We start from the raw sequence: 26688 nt of genomic DNA, 5'->3' as shown, positions 1-26688 counted from the left end.
TGGTACATTCTAGTCCGTCAGGATATACCTGTTATCCCTTTACAACTTAACTCTCCCCTTCAGGTGGTTGCTGTTAAGGTCTTTATGGGACGACTGTACACCATTTGCAGTTTATATCTCCTCCTCGGCTTCCTTTCTCCAGGGGTGAGCATGACGGCCTGGTGCGTTAGCTGACTCCACCTTTTCTCTTGTTGGGAGATTTTAACGGCCGTCACCCATTGTGGGATGAAGGTGCTAGTAATCCTCGTGGGGTTTTAATCGGTTCTTTTATTGAGGATGAGGGATTGGAGGTTTTAAATTCTGGGGATGTTACACATTTCCACAGTCCTACTGGGACTTTTACAGCTATCGATCTTTCTCTGTGTACATCTAATTATTTCCTTGATTTTAATTGGCGGGTCCTACCGGATTTACACGGTAGTGACCACTTTCCGATTTTATTGAATCTGTGAACTCTGAGCCACAGTCCCGGCCCCACGCTGGGATTTAGACAAGGCAGATTGGCCTCGATTCACAGACCTTATCTCTTTTATCCGTCCTCTGGCTGATTTTTCTACTTGTGCTGAGGCTGTTCATTATTTTACCGATGTCTTACATTCAGCAGCGCATCAGACAATCCCTAGGAAGTCCGGTCGCTTTCCTAAGCGTCCCGTTCCTTGGTGGACCGCACCATGCACTAACGCTGAGAAAGAGAAACGGGCAGCTCTCTTTCGTTTCCGGCGACATCGTGGGGACCCGCAGTGTCTGGAAGTTTTTCGACGCTGCCGAGCTCGGGCCCGCCGGGTTTTGAAAGAGGCACAAAGAGCCTCTTGGAAAGCCTATGTCTCTTCCATAAACGCCCGCACCCCTCTTACGGATGTCTTCAACAAAGTCCGCCGAATTGCAGTTTTGTTGTCTGTTGGGTGTACAGTGGCAGACCCTAGAACTGTCGCAGAGCACTTCGCCAGTGTTTCCTGGATGCATCATGCAGCCCCGGGTGCACGTCACCGCCAGAGAATGGAATCTCTCGGCATAAACTTTTCTTCGGCTTGGGGAGAGTCTTATAATGTCCCTTTCTCTGTTGCCGAGATGCGGACTGCTTAGTCGCAATGTCACGACTCTTCTCCTGGAGCAAACGACATTCCTTATGCCTTTTTGCGTCACATGTGTGAACGTGCTTTTTATTAAACCTTTATAATATGTTTTGGCATACCGGTGATTTTCCATCCTCTCGGGCTGTTGCAGTGGTTCTTCCATTTCCTAAGCCTGGGAAAGATCACCTCCAGGCTACGAGCTATCGTCCTATATCTCTGACATCCTGTACCTATAAAGTGTTAGAAAAGATAGTAAATGTAAGACTCATGTGGTACTTGGAGAGGAGGAAGTACTTATCATCGGTACAGTATGGCTTCCGTAAGATGAGATCGATTCTCCACCTCAAAAACCGTGTCTATGCATTTTTGTCGAAATCGTGGTGTCCATCCAGATCCCGATTTATATTTAGCCAATAGACACATCTCGTGTGTGGAGGCCACTCGATATCTTGCCCTATTGTTTGACAGCCGTCTTACTTTGGTTCCACATTTCCGTTCTCTCAAAGCGTCTTGCAGGACGGCACTATCCCTTCTTCGCGTATTAAGTCACACCTCTTGGGGTGCGGACAGGGACACTTTGCTGCTTCTTCACCGTACACTTATACTTCCAAAGCTGGAGTACGGCTGTGAGATCTATTCATCCGCAACGGATGCACGACTACGCACGCTTGACCCCGTACATAATGCTGGGGTCCGCTTGGCTACGGGTGCATTTCGGACATTTCCAATACCTAACCTTCTAGTGGATACTGGTTTCTGGCCGCTCGACCTCCGGCGCCAGTCTTCGATGCTCCGGTGTTGGTTTCGCACCCACCGATTCTGTCCCTTATATGTCAATGTTGTGAGACTCGCGTTCGGAGGCGTATGACACTCGACTGAGTCTACCTAAACCTTTTGGCTTTCGAGGTGAAAACCTCATGATGGATTTGTCCATCAACCCCACTCCTGTCTACTCTTTCTGGCTCCTACGAGTTGGTTATTGGCAGCTTCCGGTTGTTTTGTAGTTTTTAATTGCTTTAAGTTTTTTTTTTTTTATTTATGATGTCTTTTTAATTTTACGATGTCTTTTAATATTTCGTAGCGGCGTCAAATGACCGCTGATGTTGCGGCGCCTTATTTTAACCCCCCTTAAAAAGAGGAAGGCGGATATTTTCCTCTTATTCCACTGTAAAGTTGATATTTCGATGTTGAAATTTTTAAATATCCAATTTTTATGTTTGATTAATCTTTAAATTTGTAAAAAAAAATTCAACTACATATATTTTTTACTAACAATAGGTCTGAATTCCTTTAGGCAAATTTAAGCCAAATAGTTTGATTATAACACTAGAAGCAATATATATATATATATATATATATATATATATATATATATATATATATATATATATATATATATATATATATATAACAGGCTAAATACAATAAAGTTTTAACTGAATTGATTTTATAAATGTTGTGAAGAAGAATGTATATATAAGTTTTAAGCCTGTAAAAGTTGTAATGCTATATACACCAGTGTTTAGACCATGTTTACTCTTTTATTAAAAAGAGGAAGGCGGATATTTTCCTCTTATTCCACTGTAAAGTTGATATTTCGATGTTGAAATTTTTAAATATCCAATTTTTATGTTTGATTAATCTTTAAATTTGTAAAAAAAAATTCAACTACATATATTTTTTACTAGCAATAGGTCTGAATTCCTTTAGGCAAATTTAAGCCAAATAGTTTGATTATAACACTAGAAGCAATATATATATATATATATATATATATATATATATATATATATATATATATATATATATATATATATATATATATATACACACACACACACACACACACACACACACACACACACATATATATATATATATATATATATATATATATATATATATATATATATATATATATATATATATATATATATATTTATTTATATTTGGAAACTGCTGTAAAATGCCATGACACCAAGCCGTGTCGTAGGTTTTCTCCAGGTCAAAAAACACTGTTACTTCATGGTGGTGATTTCCGAAAGCCTCACAAATGGAACACTCAAGGGATAAAAGAGCATAAATAGTAGACCTCATCTTTCGGAAGCCGTACTGAACAGATGACAAGTACTTCCCTCTCTCCAAGTACCACATGAGTCTTACATTTACCATCTTTTCTAACGCTTTACAAATGCAGGATGTCAAAGATATAAGACGGTAGTTCGTAGCCTGGAGATTATCTTTCCCAGGCTTCGGAAATGGGAAAACCAAGGCCACAGCCCAAGAAGATGGAAAGTCACTGGTATGCCAAATCACATTATAAAGATTTAATAAAAAGTTAAAAGCACTGTCAGACATGTGGCGCAAAAAGTCATAAGGAATGTCGTCTGGACCAGGAGAAAAGTCATAACACTGAGACAAAGCAATCCGCAACTCGGAAGCAGAGAAAGGGACATTATAAGACTCCCCTCCAGCCGAAGAAAAGTTTATGCTGAGAGATTCCATTCTCTGGCGGTGACGTGCGCCAGAGCAGGAGGGTCCCTCCGGGAAACACTGGCAAAGTGCTCTGCGAAAAGGTCGGCGACAGTCCTAGGGTCTGCCACCGTTCGCCCAGAAGACAACAAAACTGGTGGGGAAGGAGCAGAATACTTCCCAGCAATTCGGCGGACTTGTTAAAGACATCCGTAAGAGGAGTGCGGGTGTTAAAAAAAGAGACATAAGCTTTCCAAGAGGTTCTTTGTGCCTCTTTCAAGATGCGGCGGGCTCGAGCTCGGCAGCGTTAAAATCTCCCAACAAAAGAAAAGGCGGAATCAGCTGATGCACCAGGGTGTCAAGCTCACCCCTTGAGACAGGAAGTCGAGGAGGGAGATATAAACTGCAAATGGTGTACAGTCGTCATATAAAGACTTTACCAGCAACCACCTGAAGGGGAGAGTTAAGTTGTAACGGGATAACAGGTATATCCTGACGGACTAGAATAGCTGTGCCACCGTGGCCCTGGTCAGGGAAAGGAGTGCTAAAAAAGGCACGATAGCCAGGAAGACTAGAATAAGTGTTACCACCTAGCATAGTCTCTTGTAGAGCTACACAGGCTGGAGAGAACTCCGACAGTAAATCTCGGTGTTCCCCCCACGAGGCGCGAAGGCCTCTACAGTTCCACTGTAGAAGCTTGAAGATGACTGTTTGGGTGCAGTGGACGGGCGAGCCTTTTGAGCCTGCCCGTGACTGGCCTGACTAGAAATAATGAAACGACGAGAAGACACCGGGAGTTGTGATGTGCCGGGTCGTTGGACCGCTGCGTTTCGGTCTGACGGTGAGTTTTGCGAACCATCATCACTCCTACCGGTCCTCGGAGGGCGAGGGTCAGGCTGGACTCCACTTTTTGACACAGCGGTTCCACGAGGGACGGATGTGACAATATCATCGGACGTCTCCATGCTAAGATCGTCCTCATCACAAGAAGCCCGATATGAGACGGACGGCGTCACAGGAGGCTAGAAAGAAACTACTGGAGCTATCATCTCCTTTTCCTCACCGAAACACAGCTTTCTGACAGTAGCCCCTTCTCTGTTCCCTCCTACTTTCTCTATTCTCATTTTCATTCCAAAGCTGGATGTTGCGTCTATGTACGCAATGACTTAACTTGCTCTCGTGCCCACGCTCTTGAGTCTTCCGAATTTTCCACCATCTGGCTACGACTTAACAGTCACTTTCAAACTAAATTAATCTGTGCTGCTTATCTCTCCCCTAACTCTTGTGACTATAGTAATTTCTTTGACTACTTAACTTCTAAAGTGGAGCACTTTCTATCCCTCTACCCTTTCGCTAAGATTTCCATTCCTGGAGATTTCAATGTTCACCACCAGCTTTGGCTTTCCTCTCCCTTCACTGACCACCCTGGTGAACTAGCCTTCAACTTTGTTATCCTCCATGACCTAGAGCAACTGGTGTAGCACCCTACTCGTATTCCTGACCGTCTTGGAGACACGCCCAACATTCTTGATCTCTTCCTCACCTCTAACCCTTCTGCTTATGCTGTCACCCTTTCATCTCCGTTGGGCTCCTCCGATCACAATCTCATTTCTGTATCTTGTCCTATTTTTCCAATCCCTCCGCAGGATCCCCAAAGCGAAGGTGCCTCTGGCGTTTTGCCTCTGCCAGTTGGGGGACCTGAGGAGGTATTATGCTGATTTTCCTGGAATGATTATTGCTTCCGTGTCAGAGACCCATCTCTTTGTGCTGAACGCATAACAGAGGTGTTAGTATCTGGCATGGAGGCGTACATTCCTCATTCTTTTCTCAACCTAAACCTTCTAAACCTTGGTTTAACTCAGCCTGTTCTCGTGCTATACATGATAGAGAGGTTGCCCACAAAAGGTACTTGAGCCTTCCATCTCCTGAATCTCATGCACTTTATATCTCTGCCCGGAATCATGCCAAGTCTGTTCTTCAACTTGCCAAACACTCTTTCATAAATAGGAAATGTCAAAATCTTTCAAACTCAAACTCTCCTCGTGACTTCTGGCATCTAGCCAAAAACATCTCAAATAACTTCACTTCTTCATCTTTCCTCCTTTATTTCATCCTGATGGCACCACTGCCATCTCTTCTGTCTCTAAAGCTGAACTCTTTTCTCAAACCTTTGCTCACAACTCCACCTTGGACGATTCTGGGCTTGTCCTCCCTCTCCTCCTCCCTCTGACTATTTCATGTCTACAATCAAAATTCTTCGTAATGATGTTTTCCATGCCCTTGCTGGCCTAAACCCTCGGAAGGCTTATGGACCTGATGGGGTCCCTCCTATTGTTCTCAAAAACTGTGCTTCTGTGCTTGCACCTTGCCTGGCCAAACTCTTCCAACTTTGTCTATCGACTTCTACCTTTCCTTCCTGCTGGAAGTTCGCCTACATTCAGCCTGTTCCTAAAAGGGTGACCGTTCTAACCCCTCAAACTACCGTCCTATAGCTTTAATCTCTTGCTTGTCTAAAGTTTTTGAATCTATCCTGAATAGGAAGATTCTCAAACATCTGTCACTTCACAATCTTCTGTCTGATCGCCAGTATGGCTTCCGTCAAGGTCGCTCTACTGGTGATCTTCTGGCTTTCCTTACTGAGTCTTGGTCATCCTCTTTTAGAGATTTCGGTGAAACTTTTGCTGTTGCGTTAGACATATCAAAAGCTTTTGATAGAGTCTGGCATAAAGCTTTGATTTCAAAACTGCCCTCTTACGGCTTCTATCCTTCTCTCTGCAACTTTATCTCAAGTTTCCTTTCCGACCGCTCTATTGCTGCTGTGGTAGACGGCTACTGTTCTTCTCCTAAACCTATTAATAGTGGTGTTCCTCAGGGTTCTGTCCTGTCACCCACTCTCTTTCTATTATTCATTAATGACCTTCTTAACCAAACTTCTTGCCCTATCCACTCCTACGCTGATGATACCACCCTACATCTTTCCACGTTCTTTCAGAGACGTCCAACCCTTCAGGAAATTAACAGATCACGCGGGGACGCCACGGAACGCCTGACTTCCGATCTTTCTAAAATTTCCGATTGGGGCAGAGAAAATCTAGTAGTTTTCAATGCCTCAAAAACTCAATTCCTCCATCTATCAACTCGACACAACCTTCCAGACAACTATCCCCTCTTCTTCAATGACACTCAACTGTCTCCTCTTCCACAATGAATATCCTCGGTCTGTCCTTTGCTCATAATCTTAACTGGAAACTTCACATCTCATCTCTTGCTAAAACAGCTTCTATGAAGTTAGGTGTTCTGAGGCGTCTCCGCCAGTTTTCTCGCCCCTCCAACTGCTTACTCTGTATAAGGGCCTTATCCGTCCCTGTATGGAGTACTCTTCGCATGTTTGGGGGTTCCAGTCACACAGCTTTGCTTGATAGGGTGGAATCGAAAGCTCTTCGTCTCATCAACTCCCTCCTCTGACTAACTGTCTTCAGTCTCTTTCTCACCGCCGAACTGTTGCATCCCATTCTATATTTTATCGCTATTTTCATGGTAACTGTTCTACTGATCTTGCTAACTGCATGCCTCCCCTCCTCCTGCGGCCACGCTGCACAAGGTCTTCTTCTTCCTCTCATCCCTATTCTGTCCAACTCTCTAATGCAAGAGTTAACCAGTACGCTCTATCATTCATCCTTTTCACTGGTAAACTCTGGAACTCCCTCCTTGCATCTGTATTTCCTACAACTCCTACAACTTGTCTTCTTTCAAGAGGGAGGTATCGAGGCATTTGCTCTCCTAATTCTGGCTGACGGTTTTGGCACTTTTTCTACTCTTTGGAGAGCCAGCGCTCAAGTAGGCTTTTTTCTAACTTTCTTTTTTTTTGACCTCGGCTGGCCCTCTTCCTAAGCATCCCAGCCTGGACACCCAACCATCAAGCACAGGACGGCCCCTATTGGGCGATCCCTCCAGCGGGTGGCTCCGCTGGTCCACTGGCAGCCTACGTAGGAACCATTTAGTCTGGCCCCTCACTGGCGACCTTATTAGCATGGGTAGCCTTTTCCCTCTCGAAAGGGCAGAGCAGGGGCCTAAACCCCCTCTAGCCTAGCTCGCCAGGTCACAGGGGCACGCAAGCTCCCCACCACGACAAGGCGGTTCCCATCAGGGGGGGTGGGGGAAATAGCTGTGAACCATCCAATAAAGGTAGTTGTGATCTCGCTGAACGTTTCCATTTGTGTCTCACATTTTGGAGACAGTTACAGCCTGCCCTCTACAGACAACTCTCTTTCTTCACACAAAACTACATGCACTTACCACATACACACACACACACTCCAAATCCGGTCACGAATTCCCTTTCTGGAGAGGGTCACACCAGGTCAGACTTCTTTCGGAGGCGACCTAAAATGTCTTGACACCTCCCTCAACTTTTTTTTTTTCATTAACCTCAAGAAAATTAGCAGTCTTATATTTAATTTTTAGTCTGTAGAACACCACCCTTCTTCTGCTAAACCTCATCTACATTCCTTATTCATTTTCTCAACCTTAACCTTCTGAACCTTGGTTTAACACAGCCTGTTCTCGTGCTATACATGATTTATATTTCTGCCCGGAATCATGCCAAGTTTGTTCGTCAACTTGCCAAACATTCTTTCATAAATAGAAAATGTCAGAAACTTTTAAAGTCAAACTCCTTTTCGTGACTTCTAGCATCAAGCCAAAAAACATCAACAACTTAACGTCTTCATATTTCCCTACTTTATTTCATCCTGATGGCACGACTGCCATTTCATCCATCGTTAAAACTAATGTCTTCTCTCAAACCTTTTGGGCTTGTCCCTTCCTCTACTCCTCCCTCTGACTATTTTATACCTACGATTAAAGTTTTTCGTAATGATGTCTTCCGTGTCCTCGCTAGCCTAAACCCTCAGAAACCTTATGATCTTGATGGGGTCCCTCCTATTGTTATTAAAAACTGTGCTTCCATGTTTCCACCTTGCCCACTCAGTCTTTCAAATATGTCTATAGACTTCTACCTTTCTTTCTTGCAGGAAGTTTGTCTACATTCAGCCTATTCCTAAAAAGGGGTGACCGTTCTAACCCCTCTAATTACCGTCTTATAGTTTTAATATATTGCTACTCTAAAGTTTTTGAATCAGTCCTTAAATAGGAAGATTTTTAAACATATGTAATTTCACAAACTTCTATCTGATCGCCAGTATGGTTTTCGTCAAGGCCGCTCTACTGTTGATTTTCTGGCTTTCCTTACTTGGTCTTTGTCATCCTCTTTTAGAGATATCGGTGAGACTTTTGCTATCCCATTAGACATATCAAAAGCTTTAGATAGAGTGTGACACAGAGCATTGATTTCAAATCTGCCCTCATACGGTTTGTATCATTCACTCTGTAACTTTATCTCAAATTTCCTTTCCGACCGTTCTATTGCAGCTGCGGTACATGGTCACTGTTCTTTTCCTGAATCTATAAAAAGTGGTGTTCCTCAGGGTTATTTCCTGTCACCCACTCTTTTTATTATTCATTAATTACCTTCTTTACCAAACTTCTTGTCCTATCCACTTCTACGCTCATGATACTGCCCTACATCTTTCGACGTCCTTTCAGAGACGTCCAACGCTTCAGAAAGACAACACATCACGTTGGGGCGCCACCGAAAGATTGACTTTTGAGCTTACTAAGATTCCTGATTGGGATAGAGAAAATTTTTTTCTCAATGCCTAAAAAAAATAATTTTTCTATATATCAACTTGAAACAATTTTCCAGACAACTATCCCCACTGCTTCAATGACACTGTATTGTCTCCCTCTTCCACACTAAATATCCTCGGTCTGTCCTTCACTCATAATCATAACTGGAAACTTCACATCTCATCTCATGCTAAAATTGCTTCTATGAAGTTCGGCGTTCTGTGGTGTCACCGCCAATTTTTCTTGCCCCTGCAACTGCTATCTCTGTGCAAGGGCCTTATCCGTCTTTGTATGGATTACTCTTAACATGTCTGGGAAGTTCCAATCATACAGCTTTATTAGTTAGGGTGCAATCAAAAGCTTGTCGTCTCATCAACTCCCCTCCTCTGATTGATTATATTCAGCCTCTTTTTCACCGCCGAAATGTTGCATCTCATTCCATCTTTTATCGCTATTTTCATGCTAACTGCTCTACTGATCTTGATAACTGGATGCCTCCCCTCCTCTTGGGGGTTCACAAGACTTTCTTCTTCCTCTCATATCTATTCTTTCAAACCCTCTAATACAAGACTTAGCCAGTACTCTCAATCATTCATACCTCTCACTGGTAAACTCTGGAACTCCCTGCCTACCTCTGTATTTCCATCTTCCTAAGACTTAAAATATTTTAAGAGTGAGGTGTCGAGAGATTTTCCTTTTTCTTTTGGATGAATCCTTTGACTTTTCAGGGAACCTGCAGTTCCAGTGGGCCATTTTTTTGTAACATTTTGTTACCCTTGACAGGGTTCACTCATGCATATATAAAAAGTTAAAAAAATATTTTACATCCAATGGATATTTTTATGATGAGCGATAAAATTTATTTTATTATGTTTAGTTAGCCTTATAGTCGCCACCCGGCTGGCGGGCGACGAGCGTGGGAGAGAGAGAATGTGAGTGCTGTGACGTCATCCCTCCTACCCTGAGCCGAGCGCGGGGTGGCGGGGGAAAGCGACGCCAACCCCCTTTGTTTTCAGTGCACTGAGAGACCTTAAGGAGAGTAGTCACCGCCGCTGTGTAATAGATCTAATTATAATTATTCCGTGCACTTCTGTGAAGTGTGTCTGGAGGGCCACTCACAGTAAGGGTGATGTCTGGGAGAGTGTGTAGACCTTGAGGCGAGACGCTGCTGTGCCTGGAGGGCGCGGTGAGAAGTGAGTAAGTTCTGTGGTGAGCGGGCTGGGGAGATAATTAGCCGCCATTACGGGTGCCACGACTTTAGGCTGCTTTCATGAGCCTTGGGAGAGACAGGGTGTCGCCAGGTTGTCATGGTTACGGGAACTGCTGCTATTTCTGCCCAGCAGGTGGCTGGGAGAGATTGCTATCTGGCAGTATGCAGTACTCAGTGGGGTGAATTCCGTGGAGCGGGATCGACTACTGCGCCTCTGTGAGTTGCCGGGGAAGGAGATTAGGGAGTCGTTGTGTTGTTGTAGTGAGAGAACCTAAGGTCCTTTACGTAGTATGTAGTATAGGAATAAAATACCCTCCAGTAGAAAGTAGAAGTAGCAGTGGCGGTGGTGGAGGTACAAGGCAGCTCCTTTGTTCCCCGATAGTGTGTGGGAGGTGAGTCACGTGTGAGTTGAGGCCCAGTAAGGGTGGCGGGGCAGTCTCCCCCAATCCTGTGGCGAGTTAGTTCTGACATAAGGTATTCGTGCCTGTTATCACCTACCACGTCCGGGAGACGTGTGTAGTGTGTTTCGCCGAGGCTGAGGGCCTCATAGAGTATTGTGGGCCGTAGTGTGCTATGTTAACAGCTTTGGTGGTGTGGGGCTGGCAGGAGAGAAGTGTGCTGGCGTATGTGAGAGCGGCTGAGGAGGTGGGCTAGTACGCAGTACCGCGGCGGGCCAGACATTAAGCTGCTTGTAGTGAGTGTGTACTCTCTCCCTTGTGGAGGGCTCCAGACCACTACACTCAGCTAGGAGTGGAGTTGACTTGAGTAGAGTGGGTGGATTGTCCTACGTGAGGGCGGTTCTACCAAGACAACTTCCTCTCCGCTCTCCCGTGTAGAATTACTTGTTATTATCTCTTAGGACGAGGACGAGGAGGAGGAGGTGACGAGTAACCTTTCTTAATCTCTGAGATTAAGATTGTGGTGGCGACCTAGGGAAGCAGCATCTGTTTTATAAGAGTTTGAAAAGAACCTGGTCGCGCCTTGCTAGTGAGGCGGTGCATACTGGTTGGCCGCACATCGGGGACGAGCTGTCCTCTAGCCTAGCGGGCGTGACAATATCCACTAGCATTATTTGAAAAAAAAGTAAAACAGTTTTTGTGCAATACGTTTAGCAACAGAGGCAAGATAATTTATATTAAACTAGCTAGGTACCTCAAAACACTTTTGCAGGGTAATATCAGATATCATGTTAGGAAGGAGTTAACTACTTTGTTAGGCAAACACTGGCCAGACTTAACCTTTATTATTGTTAACCCAAATACTATAGAATCTTTGTTTAGATATAAGGATAGGCTAACTGATACCTTGGGCTCAAAGAATATGTTCATAGTTTTCGTTGTCTCAGTAGTAAAATGAGTTATATCGTCTCAACTAGACAAAACTTAAAATTACGTACGTGTAAACATAAAGGCATCTCTTTTAGAACTGGCTAGCATATCTCAAATCCAGGTCTTTCTGTCATAATAAATCATTGAATAGAGTTGCATCCTACTTATAGAGATCAGGATTTAAAAATTCCATACAAATCCAGGACATTATATGAATTGAGAATTGGTGAATCAGTATGCATTCATAAATCTAAGCCTAATCTTATGAACCAAGACTCATCCATGCAGGTAACTGTCACTCCATAGCTTCTTACAGTACACGTCACATCTCTTTGTTTCTTCTGCTTTAGGCTCCTTTAGTTTGATCTTTTCCTAAACTATGTTTTATATATATATATATATATATATATATATATATATATATATATATATATATATATTTTTTTTTTTTTTTTTTTTTTTTCTTATGAAAAACATTTTCCCTTTTCTTCTGGTACGGATTAAATTTTCTTCTGGTACGGATTAGTAAGATTGGTATTAGACAGTATTAAACCCTTACAAACGACATTTTTTTACCCTTTTTTTCTCCTGGCCGACTATTTTTCAACTTTCACAAAGAGATATTTTTTTTCGTATTGGATTGTAGATCATATCTTTCCGCATCTAAACTCGAAATTCGCAACTCTCCAAGTGCTCTGGTTCGGCCGTTACGGGCCGCAAAAATTTGAAAAATTAAGAAATGTTCTTCATTCGGGCCAACATAAAACGGGGTTTGACCTTTCAAACGCAAGTTTTGCGTAAAACTAATGAAAAATTGATGATTTGGATGTATTACACCATTCTAGAATGAGTGGTGTAACACAGAAAACATCATGGCACAACGTGTATGTCTGCATCATACAGCTATCACCTTCTATAACCACACACACACACAAGAAAAAATTATAGCTCATTTCTGGTGCATACGAAGATTTGTGTGCGTATATACGCCTGTATGTGCGCGCCAGAGGTTTACATGGCAAACAAACAGTCCTCCAGTAAAGCACACAAAGGAAGGGAGGACCAAGGGAGGGGGGAGGAGGCGGGACGAGGGATTGACAGGGTCGAGCAGACTCTCTGTGGATCACGTGGGGATGGGGTGGGTGGATAACTAGTACGCAGCGCAGGCCAGCGATTCAACAGCCAGTCGTGACCTACAGAAAACGTTCTTTGCAATGGTGTTAACGCCAGCTCGCTACATTTTACCGTCAGATTTTTACAGTCCTTGCTATATGTAGACTCATCAGCATTATAGTTTTAAATATCACCTGCCGATATGCAGGCTGATCGCACATTAGGGGTTAATAGGTAAGGTTTATAAGAGCAAATCGTGCATCCAGGACCTTTCTTGTTCCAGACTTTTTTCAGGTGGGAGGAAGTACGTTCCCACACTCATTAAACATGTTTTTACAGTATTTGAAAATATTATTATGTGTATCTGTCAAAACAACCTGAAAAGGTTTTATTGCGAATTTTACTCACCTTATACGTTTTAAGCTTCAATTAAAATTCTTTGTAATGATGTTTTCCGTGCCCTCGCTGGCCTAAACCCTCAGAAGGCTTTTGGTCCTGATGGAGTCCCTCCTATTGTTCTCAAAAATTGATTCATTGCTTGCACCTTGCCTGGCTAAACTCTTTCAACTTCGTCTATCGACTTCTACCTTTCCTTCTTGCTTGAAGTTTGCCCCTATTCAGCCTGCGCCTTAAAAGGGTGTCCGTTCTAATCCCTCAAAACTATCGTTTTATATTTTTAATATCTTACTTGTCTAAAGTTTTTTTAATCTACCTTGAATGGGAAGACTCCCAAACATATATCACTTGACAATCTTCTATCTGATCGCCAGTATGGCTTTGATCAAGGTCGCTCTACTGGTGATCTTCTGGTGTTCTTTACAGACTGTTGATCATATTCTTTTAGAAATTTCGGTGAAAATTTCGCTGTCGCGTTTGACATATCAAGAGATTTTGATAAAGTTGGAATAAAGCTTTGATTTCAAAATTACCCTCGTACGTATTTTTTTTTTTAATTATTATTATTTATACGATGTGGGCTTTCACTGGAATTTATGGGCTATAGGGGATACTTTTTGGGATACCTCCTATCTCAAAGCCCACCCGCTAGGAATCCGTTTCTCCGAGTGAGGAAGCCCAACCTACACTCAGACCGTGAACAGGAGTCGAATCCGTGCGCTTGGAGACCCCTCAGACCCCAAAGCACGCATAGATCCGCTGTACCACGGCGGCCCCATATGTATTCTATCCTTCTCTCTGTAACACTATCTCAAGTTCCCTTTCCGCCCGTTCTGTTGCTGTTGTGGTAGATGGCCACTGTTCTTCTCCTAAATCTCTTAATAGTGGTGTTTCTCACGGTTATGTTCTGTCACTCACTCTCTTCCTATTATTCATAAATGACCTGAAGCAATCTTCTTGCCCTATCCACTCCCACGCTGATGATACCACACTATATCTTTCCACGTCCTTTCAGAGACGACCAACCCTTCAGGAAGTCAACAGATCATGCAGGGATGCCCCAGAACGACTGACTTCTCATCTTTCTAAGATTTCCGATTTGGGCAGAGAAAATAATAGTTTTCAATGCCTCAAAACCTCAATTTCTCCATCTATCAGCTCAACACAACCATCCAGACAACTATCCCCTCTTCCTCACTGAATATCATCGATCTGTCCTTTACTCACAATCAGAACTGGAAACTTCACATCTCATATTTTGCGAAAACAGCATCTATGAATTTAGGCGTTTTGAGGCGTCTCTACCAGTTCTTCTCGCCACTCCAACTGCTAACTCTGTACAAGGGCTTTATCCACCCTTGTATGGAGTACCCTTCGCATTTTTTTCAGAGGTTTCAGTCACAGTTTTACTAGATAGGGTGGAATCAAAAGCTTTTTGTTTCATCAACTCCCCTTTTCTGAATAACTGTGTTCAGCTTCTTTCTCACTGCCGAAATGTTGCATCTCTTTCTATCATTTATTGCTATTTTTATGCTAACTGATCTACTGATCTTGCTAACTGCATGTTTCCCCTCTTCCTGCGGCCACGCTGCACAGGGCTTTCTTCTTCGTTTCATCTCTATTTTGCCCATCTTTATAACGCAGGAGTTAACCAGTACTCTCAATCATTCGTCCCTTTCACTGCAGTTAGCGTTCAGAGACTCTGCTGATAATCGGCCTCGAATGAGTCTCACGGAGCAATCGCTGATTTGACACAAAGTCATACCAGCGGTAGGCATCTAGTACCAAAGACATGAATTCGCCTCTTCAGATCGATTTTCAGTGTCTTTGTCTCACAACCGTTGAATAAAACAGGGATCACCAGTGACTTGAAAACCCGAATCTTCGTCCATTCGGACAGGTACCAACAACGCCAAATAGTCGTGTTGAGCGAGTTCATAACGCCGTAAGCCAGGCTAATCCGCCGTATCCACGTTCTAGTTCGACCCACCGTTGTTATGCACTATTCTACCAAGGTAGGTGAAACTTTCCGAGATGTCAATGTCCTCACCACACGCAGAATTGTAGCGGGAGAGGAAGTGACCCATGGATCAACACGGTCACTGACCTGTGACCTCACTGGGTCACCCAGAGGGACGTGACAACGCTCGGAGGAAACGTTATCAAGTATTGTTGTGTTTGCAAAAGCAATGCAAAATATATTTCAAAATAAACACATGTTCCTCTAACTTGCCTTTTTAGAGCATCACAATGTGTACTACAACACTATTCAGTTAATAAGTATTAAATACCTGACTTGAGGTGCACATTGGTACAAGTGTGACAGCGCCGCAGGCCGGGAAATCCCAAAAAAAGCCAACGCCTCAACAATCTTCATAAAATTGTCAGACCAGAATCCCTTAGCTCTACCGGGTCTTCGATGGTATTGAGCACCCCAAATCGATTGAAGACTGTCACTGCATACTCCTGCGCACAAATTAAGTCCTTTAGTTTTTCAAGATAAAACAGTGTGGTCACATCTTGGAGTGTAGCAACAACAAGCCTGTGATCAGTCGCAAGAAACTCGCACTCAAAAAAACCCTGCAATTCTGAAAATCCTCCAACGAATACCAAGAACGTGCAATTCTCAACCTTCTGTATCTTGCAAGATTCATAAGGAAAGAGCTGTTGTCGTTCCTAATACCAGAGCCATGGGGATCAACACATAACTCTTACCCGGCTCTCTCAGTGCCAGTGACAACATTAAAGTCGCCCAAGACAACGAGTGCATCACGACAGGGACACTGGTCCAGTACATAATTGAGATTGGCGAAGAACATCTCCTTCTCATCAGTTTCACACACATTGGTAGGAGCGTATACTGCAACAACAGACATGAATCCTAGACTGCGCTTCAGCATTAGTCGCATTATACGTTCATTAACCGGAGTAACCTCTACAACGGACGGCTGTAGTCTGCTGGAGACGCCTATGGCTACCCACTTGACATGGTGACCATTGTTCATGTCGGACCAATGGTAACTAAAATCCCCCTCAGAACCGGATTGGGACTGTGGCAAGAGGCTCGCCCCTAGCTCTGGTAGTGGCTGTGGATATTTTTATAGGGAAGGGTTGCAAGTCCCACCCCAACCAGCTAGGTCAGCATTAAGCAGGAACACTGGTAACCCTAAAGGTAAAAAGCCCTTGCTGCCCAAGAAAGGACAGAAAGAGAGACAAAGACAACATAAACAGAAAGGGACTGAGCTATGGGGCGTAGAAGGCACTCACTCCTCACTTGGATAAAATCCATCTACCATCAGAGGAAACAACGTACCATAAATACAAATTAAAGCAACATGATAATGACAAATCAGAGCACAACGGATTGCGTAGACAAGGAAAAATGGTGATAAAATACAGCTAAAAATAATTTGAAGCTCAGATTGCAAATTTGTGTAAAACTAACCCAAAATAATTTTACAGCTATGTAAAATCTAAAAGGATCTTAGCATTGATAACAGAAACTAGGAACCAAATAGATAATGAAGTAGAGATGGCAAACACTTCAAACAATTACGTTTTAACAGTCTTCACGACTGAAGATACTCAGGACATCCTACCTATATCTACACCTCAGATACAAGGCGCCACACTGCCCGACTTCACGTTTACAGAAAATGAAATCCTGGTCCAGACAAGATATCATCCAGGCTCCTTAAAAAAACATAAAACGAGCTAGAGAAACCGCTTACAATTTCATTCAATAAAACTTTACAAGCGGGGAAAGTCCCCTAAGAATGAAAGCTACCTAATGTTACGCCCATTTTCAAGAAAGGAAATAAATCACTCAGAAAATTACAGACCAATCAGTCTCACTTTATTAGTGTGCAAGCTGATGGAAACTATAATCAGAGACAAGATTGTCATTTTTTTAATAAAACATTGAAATATTCACAACACGGTTTTACAAATATGTATTTCTACTGGACTTTTATGAAGATTGTAACTGACGAGAAAGCTTTCGATATTGTTCAACATAAAAGACTAACCAGCAAAGTAAAAGTTCATGCCGAAAATACCCTGAACCTGCTGGAAGACTGGTTCTCAGGGAAAAAGCAACATGTTTTTATCAACAAAAAAGCGTCAGAGTTGCAAAACGTAAATAGTGATGTTCCTCAAGACTCTGTATTAGGCCCAGTACTTTTCATGATTTAAATAAATGATATTGATGAAGGAATCAAGTGTAAAATAATCAAATTCGTGGACGACACCAAGAGAGAGAGAGAGAGAGAGATTCTTATTGTTCATCATGATTCCTATTCCTATAACCTTTTTATCATCCTCACTATTTCAATATTACATCAATTATATTTTTTTATTTATATTTCGTGTCTTAGGCTCGTATTAAAAAAAAAAACCCTCTGGGCTTTACCCTCACTATTCTAAAAGATTTTAGCTATTTTTTTTATATATCCTCATCCTCTCATATCTCATACCTATATACTCACATATTTATCTTCACATTTATCATTTACCTTTATATATATTTCATATTGACTTCATATCTCATAATTGTGTTCACATAGATGAACAATTCATCTTCATATCAAATAATTAGCTTCAAATATCATATTTTCTTCATATTAACCTTTCCATATATCCTCATCATCTCATTGTTTTTTTTTTTCATTATAATCATAATATTTTTGATATATTAATTTTGACTCGAGTATGCACATGCAAAATTTAGTCCATGGATAGATATCTTTGCTCAACATATGAGGCCGGTAGAGCGGGAGTGGCCTAACCCACATTGACATACTTTTGAGTAAAAGAGGTTTAAAGTTAAGTAACTGATAGATAGAATAAGATTGATACAATGTATTGTTATTATATATGGAACGAAAGGTCTACCCTAGATGTGTTTTTTCCAATTGTTTTTTATTATTTTTGTTTGACGGGGACAGATAGCCCTCCATAGCACGCCCAGTCCAAAAAAAAAATATTTAGATAAATGAACTTACTTAAACAATAAAGCATAGCATGTACAGTTATATATATATATATATATATATATATATATATATATATATATATATATATATATATATATATATATATATACACACACACACAGTCAACCCTCGGCTATCGCGACTTCGGCTATCGCGTTTTATTGCTATCGCGCACCCAAGAAAAGCTCCTAAAATTTCATTATCGCGACCTCAGATGCCTGCTATCGCGCGCCCCGCCATGACGTCATGGAATATCTGAGCGTTCATTGGCCAAAACCGCCTTCCCGCCAAGATCAATTCGGCTATCGCGTTTTCGGCTATGGCACGGCTATTTCGGCCCCAATCGGGCGCGATAGCCGAGTTTTAAGTGTATATATATATATATATATATATATATATATATATATATATATATATATATATATATATATATATAGATAGATAGATAGATAGATAGATATAAACATTTCGACATTAACCCCCCTTTTAATAATAGCCCCCCTAAAAAAGCACATTTTTCAATAATCAACCACAAAAATTACCTAAAAATATAGAAAATGTTATTAATAATAAAAAGTTAATGTTAACACTCACTTTATAATGCATGATAATGAACAATATAATAGAGAACCACAAGGAGGTCCAACAACTCGAGCAGCCACGTTTTTCTTCGTGTAGGCACTCACATAGGCTACGCCGCGGTCACGAGATGTTTTGGCTTCGTGTATTAGTCATAAAGATGGGTCACTTTTGTGTTTTTACTAGTACAATCTCTCAGGTGCTATACGTAACTCCAAATCGCCAAATTTGAGGGTTAAGCCACTCCCGCTCTACCGGCCTCATATTCACTAGTGGGCCCACTAATATCCTTGTGTATAACTCAACACTGCCGTGCCCTGTACTATCGAAACAAAGCTTTCAGGGCGTCCTCTGTTCTTTTGAATCAGCAATCCCAAAACTGGCATTTACATAATATTATTAATATTTTACTTCTGGCCAGAGAAAAACAACTTTCCACGCCTTATACCCCTAAATTGGCATGAAGTGTTGAAGTTTTGCTAGGTACGAGATTTAATGTACACAAAAGGAATGATATGTTTGACGCATCATTCTTCACATTATAATTCGCAACTTTGTGTTAATATCATGTGCTTACTCTGTCTTTACCTCACTCTATATTAACCTTCACACTTGCCGCAATGGACTCAGCTCGATACGACGGCCGCCTCTCTTCGCCACGGTCCTTTACTCCCTCTGCGGTGTCCCCCCAGATGGGAACCGCCTTGCCGTGTTGGGGGGCTTGCGTGCCCCTGTGACCTGGCGAGCTAGGCTAGATGGGTCTTAGGCCCCTGCTCTGCCTTTTCGAGGGGGAGAGGGCTACCCATGTTAATAAGATCGCCAGTGAGGGGCCAGACTAAATGGTTCCTACGTAGGTTGCCAGTGGACCAGCGGAGCCACCCGCTGGAGGGATCGCCCAGTAGGGGCCGTCCTGTGCTGGATGGTTGGGTGTCCAGGCTGGGATGCTTTGGGGGGGGTCTCAGCTCTGCCGTGGACAAACATTCGTATCATGTGGGGCCTTTTTAAAACGACTGGTCCGCATGGGGACGAGGTACCCGTCCACGGCAGCCAGCCCTCCCATTGTAGTCCCAGTAGGTGGTTTCCTTGCCCTGGAGCCAATTTTTGTGTTGCTGTTTTTCTTGAGGTGGCTGACCTGGCCCGCGAGACGTCATCTGAGTGGGAAGGAGGATTCCCCTCCACAAGGGCCTCCCGCAGCAGTCTCCTGTTCTGGGAGTTCTTCTGAGGGTCGCGTTTCTGCTGCATGACTCCTTGTGATGGTAAATGTTAATCCATCATTTTCCTATCACACCTTGCACTCACTTCTCAAGGTGTATGGCACGGTTGTTCGCATTCGACTGGTTTATGATAAGGATTTTCCATCTAACCGCTGCTATGTGACGTTTATGTCATATAACGAAGCCCTTCTGGCTTATAAACATGTAGCATCTCTGCTCCTTGCTGGCTCTAGCTTCAAAACTGAATTTCTCCAGTCACATAATATTTCAGACAGTGACATGGATTACATCCAAAATGTTTTTGAAAGCTACTTAGAGAATTCAGTTCCAGAAGTTCGCCACATCCCACCTCCACGTTGATTTGTGGCGTACTACTGTCCAAAGAGATCGGCACGATTCCTGAGGGAAACCTCAAGAAATACGGGAAGGGGGTGCTACTGCGAGCTAAATATATCACGCAGGTAAGGATGTTGCAACATCTACCATGTCCTTCTGACACCATGTTTGAGACTATTAAGGCACATCCCATCTTTAATTACAGTAAAGGTTGTGTGTACAGTCAGGATCTTTACGAATTTCCTGAAGAGGAAATACTAGCAATGTGTCCTAACTCAGTCCAGAAGGTGACTAAGATGAGGAACTCCTCCAACATGGTCCTTCTCACCTTTTTGGTTCCACCCTCCTGACCGTGTTAATATCGGTCCTATCAATCTTAGGGTGAGGCGTTTTGTTTCTCGCCCTCTTCAGTGTTTCTCATGCTATGGGTACGGTCACGGCAAAAGCTCCTGTAAGGAAGCTTCGATGTGGTAATTGCTCTGCACTAGACTCACATTCTGAGGAGCATTGCAATGCTGCTGCTTATTGTTTCCATTGCCGTGATGCTCACCAGGTACGTTCCAGGCAATGCCCCAGGTATCGCCTGGAACAGGACATTCTACAGCTTGCTAACACTCATTTCATCAGCCTCGGTAGCGCCCGCCGTGAACTCCTGTACCGCCAGAAGGACGGTACTGGTGCGACATCCTATGCTTCATTGGCCGCTCGCTCTTCAGCTGAGTCTGCCGGTCCAAAGACAACTCCTTCTGCTACCTCTCGCTCTGTTGGGGCGGGTGGTCCTGTTCATTTGGCCAATAGGTTTGCCCTTTTGTCCGATGACTCAGTTGAGTCATCTGCAAGAAGCGACGAGAATAATACGGACTTGACCAAAGTAACCCATGTAGTGGATGTCCATTTGCCTCCTGTATCGCCTAAGCCTTTCAAGGGCATGACCAAACACCACCGCGGCTCTGCGGAGTCGATCGATTTTATTCAGCCTAAGCAATCTAAGGTTTCTTCCGGTGCACATGATCATGAGTCCTCTACGGACCGATCTGCAATGGTAGCTCCAGTAGTTTATGTCCAGCCTTCTATGACGCCCTCCGTCTCAGATCGGGCTTTTTGAGATGAGGACGGTCTTATCATGGAGACGTTCGATGATATTGTCACAGCCGTCCCTCGTGGACCGCTGTATCAAAAGTGCAGTCCAGCCTGACCTCGTCCTCCGAGGACCGGTAGGAGTGATGATGGTTCGCATCACTCACCGGTAGGCCGAAAGGCTGCGGTCCAACGACCCGGCACATCTCAACTCCCGGTGTCTTCTCGTCGGTTGATTATTTCTAGTCAGGTGAGTCACGGGCAGCCTTCAAAAGGCTCGCCCGTCCACTGCACCCAAATAGTCATCTTCAAGCTTCTACAGTGGAACTGTAGAGGCCTTCGCGCCTCGTGGGGAACTCCGAGCTTTATTGTCGGAGTTCTCTCCAGCCTGTGTAGCTCTACAAGAGACTATGCTAGGTGATAGTACTTATTCTAGTCCTCCTGGCTATCGTGCCTTTTTAGCACTCCTTTCCTGACCAGGGCCACCACGGTGGCACAGCTATTCTAGTCCGTCAGGACATACCTGTTGTCCCCTTGCAACTCAACTCTCCCTTCAGGTGGTTGCTGTTAAGGTCTTTATGGGACGATCCTACACCATTTGCAGTTTATATCTCCTCCTCGGCTTCCTGTCTCCAGGGGTGAGCTTGACGGCCTGGTGCGTCAGCTGACTCCGCCTTTTCTTTGTTGGGAGATTTTAACGGCCGTCACCCATTGTGGGATGAAGGTGCTAGTAATCCTCGTGGGGTTTTAATCGGTTCTTTTATTGAGGATGAGGGATTGGAGATTTTAAATTCTGGGATGTTACACATTTCCACAGTCCTACTGGGACTTTTACAGCTATCGATCTTTCTATTTGTACATCTAATTCTTTCCTTGATTTTAATTGGCGGGTCCTACCGGATTTACACGGTAGTGACCACTTTCCGATTTTATTGGAATGTGTGAACTCTGAGCCACAGTCCCGGCCCCACGCTGGGTTTTAGACAAGGCAGATTGGCCTCGATTCACAGACCTTAGCTCTTTTATCCGTCCGCTGGCTGACTTTTCTACTTGTGCTGAGGCTGTTGATTATTTTACCGATTTTTTAAATTTCAGTAGCGCTTCAGACAATCCCTAGGACGTCAGGTCGCTTTACTAAGCGTCCCGTTCCTTGGTGGAACGCAGCATGCACTAAAGCTGTGCAAGAGAAACGGGCAGCTTTCTCTCGTCTCCGGCGACATCGTGGGGACCCGCAGTGCCTGGAAGCTTTTCGGCGCTGCCGAGCTCGCCCGCCGCGTTTTGAAAGAGGCACAAAGAGCCTCTTGGAAAGCTTATGTCTCTTCCATTAATGCCCGCACTCCTCTTACGGATGTCTTTAACAAAGTCCGCCGAATTGCTGGGAAGTATTCTGCTCCTTCCCCACCAGTTTTGTTGTCTGCTGGGCGAACGGTGGCAGACCCTAGGACTGTCGCCGACCTCTTCGCGGAGCACTTTGCCAGTGTTTCCCGGAGGCATCCTGCAGCCCCGGCCGCACGTCACCGCCAGAGAATGGAATCTCTCGGCATTAATTTTTCTTCCGCTGGAGGAGTCTTATAATGTCCCTTCTCTGCCTCCGAGTTGCGGACTGCTTTGTCCCAGTGTCATGACTCTTCTCCTGGTCCAGATGATATTCCTTATGCCTTCTTGCGTCACATGTCTGACAGTGCTTTTAACTTTTATTAAATCTTTATAATATGATTTGGCATACCGGTGACTTTCCATCTTCTTGGGCTGTGGCAGTGGTTCTCCCATTTCCGAAGCCTGGAAAAAATTATCTCCAGGCTACGAACTACCGTCCTATATCTTTGACGTCCTGTATTTGTAAAGTGTTAGAAAAGATGGTAAATGTAAGACTCATGTGGTACTTGGAGAGGGGGAAGTACCTGTCATCGGTACAGTACGGCTTCCGAAAGATGAGGTCTACTACTGATGCTCTTTTATCCATAGAGTCTTCTATTTGTGAGGCCTTCGCTAATCACCACCATCAAGTAACCGTATTTTTTGACCTGGAGAAGGCCTACGACACGGCTTGGTGTCATGGCATTTTACAGTCTTTGTTTAATTTTGGCCTTCGTGGCCACCTTCCTATTTTTATTCAGCAGTTTTTATCCAGACGTCTTTTACAGGTTCGAGTGGGAGTGTTCTCTCCGATGCTACTGCTCTAAATGACGGTGTCCCACAGGAAGTATTCTTAGTGTTACGCTATTCGCAGTTGCAATAAATGGTGTTATAGATACTCTACCGGATGGCGTTCACAGCTCTTTATATGTGGACGACTTGTGCATCTCTTTGCTGCTGCTAGGATGTCACTGATTGAGCGCAAGCTCCAACTGGCAATCAATAGGGTGTCCAGTTGGGCCAACATGAACGGTTTTCGATTCTCCACCTCAAAGACCGTAGCCTATGCATTTTTGTCGCAACCGTGGTGTCCATCCAGACCCGATTTATATTTAGCCAATAGACGCCTCTCATGCGTGGAGGCGACTCGATATCTTGGCCTTTGTTTGACAACCGTCTCACCTGGGTTCCCATTTCCGTTCTCTTAAGCGTCTTGTCGGACGGCACTATCCCTTCTTCGGGTTTTAAGTCACACCTCTTGGGGTGCGGACAGGGACACGTTGCTGCTGCTTCACCGTACACTCATACTTCCAAAGCTGGAATACGGCTGTGAGATCTACTCATCCGCAACGGATGCACGACTACGCACGCTTGACCCCGTGCATCATGCTGGGGTCCGCTTGGCTACGGGTGCATTTCGGACATCTCCAATACCTAGCCTTCTAGTGGATGCTGGTTTCTGGCCGCTCGACCTCCGGCGCCAGTCTTCGATGCTCCGGTGTTGGTTTCGCACCCACCGTCTTCCTGATTCTGTCCCTTGTCTGTCAATGTTGCGGGACTCGCGTTCGCAGGCGTATGTCACTCGACCGAGTCTCCTAAACCTTTTGGCCTTCGAGTGGCAAATCTCATGGTGGATTATCTATCGACCCCACTCCTACTCTTTCCGGCTCCCACGAGTTGGTTATTGGCAGCTTCCTGTTGTATCATTATGCCCTCCTGCCATGGATGGCAAGAAGGATTTTCTGCCAGCTCTGTCCCACACACGGTTTTTAGAACACTTTTTATCCATTCTGATGATATCCTGTTTTTACTGATGGTTCCAAATCCGACGCAGGCGTTGGGTTTAGTGTGGTTTTCCCTCTTTTTATCGGTCTGGCAGCCTTCCTTCAGTGGCCTCCGTCTTACTGCGGAGCTGTCTGCCATAGTCCTAGCTTTACAGATAATTTTTACTCTCCCGGTTTCGTCTTTTACAATTTTTAGTGACTGTTGCAGTGCTCTTACTGCTCTCTCATCCACTATCTCCCTTAACTCATTGGTTTTATCAGCCATGGAATGGCTATATCTGCTAACGAAAAGAGGATATCGTGTTGGGTTTTGTTGGGTCCCTGGTCACGTAGGTGTTCCAGGAATGAACAGATCGCCTCGCTAAAGAGGCAGCATGTCGCGCCCCATCTCCTGCCCATGTTCCCTTTCGAGATGTATTTCCTCTAATTCGTGTGACGGTTGCAACAATTTGGCAGAGGAGATGGCTAACGGGGGTCGCAACCTCGAAAATGGGAGAGATCACTACTTCCACTATCCCTCAGTGGACATACTCCCATGTCCGGGATCGCCGTGCACAGACTTTATTGGCGCGACTGCGCATAGGTCACACGTACCTTACACAAAGGTACCTGTTGACCAGGGACCCTCAGCCTTACTGTGATGACTGCCTGGTGCCGCTCACCGTGCGGCACCTGCTGGTAGAGTGCCCGAGTTTGATCGAGTTACGACACCGCTACCTCTGCCGGTGTCGCAGTAGAGATAGCGGTGTCTACTATCTCTCAAAGGTACTTGGTCCAGCATGTCTGGTCCCAGGTCATGACGTTTATAAGTACCTGGGAGAAGCTGGGCTCCTCCCCAAAGTGTGAACTTTATTTATTTTTATTATATGTATTTTTATTGTTTTATTTAACTATTGCAATTTTATTATTTTTAGTTGCCTTTTATATTATTGTTTTAATTGTTTTTATTTTTTCGTAAATATTGTCTTAATTAAAATTTTGTAGAGGCGCTATATGACCTCTGTAGTTGCAGCGCAAAAAATTTAAACCATCCATCCATCCATCCCATTGCGGCACCCCTAGACAGGCACCACAGTGAGGTGAAAGCCCATCCTAAATCCTCATTCTCCTCCTCTTCCTCGTCGTCGTCTTCGTCATCGTTCTCGTCTTCGCCAGCAGGCCCTCCACGCCTGACCACAGCCGTGTCCATCAGAACTTCCATAGTTTTCGTCTGAGGGGTGATAGCGACGTCGTCAGTCTCTCTTCGTCGTCGCCGTCGTTGTCATCTTCGTCGTCGTCCAGGGGGAGCAGCACCCCTGAGATGGAGCTCCCCACGCAGCCGCCCTCATGCCGCGTTGCCGCCAAAGCCGCCTTCCTCCGCCGCCAGAAGCTTGCGGTTCACGACCCCACCGGCGGCAAGTGCGGCTCCGCAGCCAACTGACGCCACTTCCCACAGGCCTGGCGCAGCCTCTCGCTCTCGTGTCGTGTCCCCCGCATGCTCCCGCCCACAGCGCTTGGCCATACACAAGAACGCCGCGGGCAACATAAACGGCCGCTGCCTCAAGAAGAAGAACATCAGTCCGACGAGCGCCCCCGGCTAGCCGCACCCCCACGGCCCCCGCGCCGAACAGGCCCCCAAGCAGCTCCAGCGCTCACCTCACTCCCCGATGAACAGTAACAAGGCCCAGGAGCCCCTTCCCCGCCGGAGAATATAGGGTAATACCGGTAAGGAAAGATCAAGAATGTTGGGTGTATCTCCAAGACGGTCAGGAACACGATTAGGATGTTGCACCATTTGATCTAGGTCATGAAGGATAGTTAAGTTTAAAGCTAGTTCACCAGGATGATCAGTGAAGGGAGATGAATGGTGAAGTTGGTAGTGAACATTGAAATCCCCAAGGAATATGTTCCCCTTTGGAAGTTAAATAATCAAAGAATTTACTATAGTTAGAGGAGTTGGGGAGAGAGTTAGACAACACTGATAAATTTTGTTAGAGATTGACTAGTGAGTCTAAGCCAGATGGTGGAAAACTTGAGAAGATTAATGAACGTTGGCATGAGAGGAAGTTAGGTCGTTGCGCACATAGAC

The 26688-nt window shown here is 44.3% G+C and overlaps 2 protein-coding genes across 3 annotated transcripts in view; one reads left to right on the top strand and one right to left on the bottom strand.

Moving 5' to 3' along the window:
- The window catches only part of LOC123500412 (ankyrin repeat and protein kinase domain-containing protein 1-like), a gene marked incomplete at its 3' end in the record, with an annotated part of 48848 nt that overhangs the window by 18662 nt on the left and 3498 nt on the right, over positions 1-26688 (bottom strand).
- LOC123500411 overlaps positions 10167-26688 on the top strand; it is a 48036-nt gene continuing 31514 nt past the window's right edge. The window contains exon 1 of one of the 2 annotated variants that reach the window (XM_045249128.1): positions 10167-10426. The gene's annotated coding sequence lies outside the window, so the exon portion shown is untranslated. Of the gene's footprint in view, positions 10431-26688 lie in introns of both variants that reach the window. The other variant, XM_045249127.1, reaches the window with a different exon arrangement.

The sequence above is a fragment of the Portunus trituberculatus genome, unplaced genomic scaffold (genome assembly GCF_017591435.1).
Source record: "Portunus trituberculatus isolate SZX2019 unplaced genomic scaffold, ASM1759143v1 PGA_scaffold_224__1_contigs__length_96760, whole genome shotgun sequence".
Taxonomy (NCBI): Eukaryota; Metazoa; Arthropoda; class Malacostraca; order Decapoda; family Portunidae; genus Portunus; species Portunus trituberculatus.
Note: the sequence above shows the minus strand (reverse complement) of the source record. Positions and strands in the feature narration are given on the sequence as shown.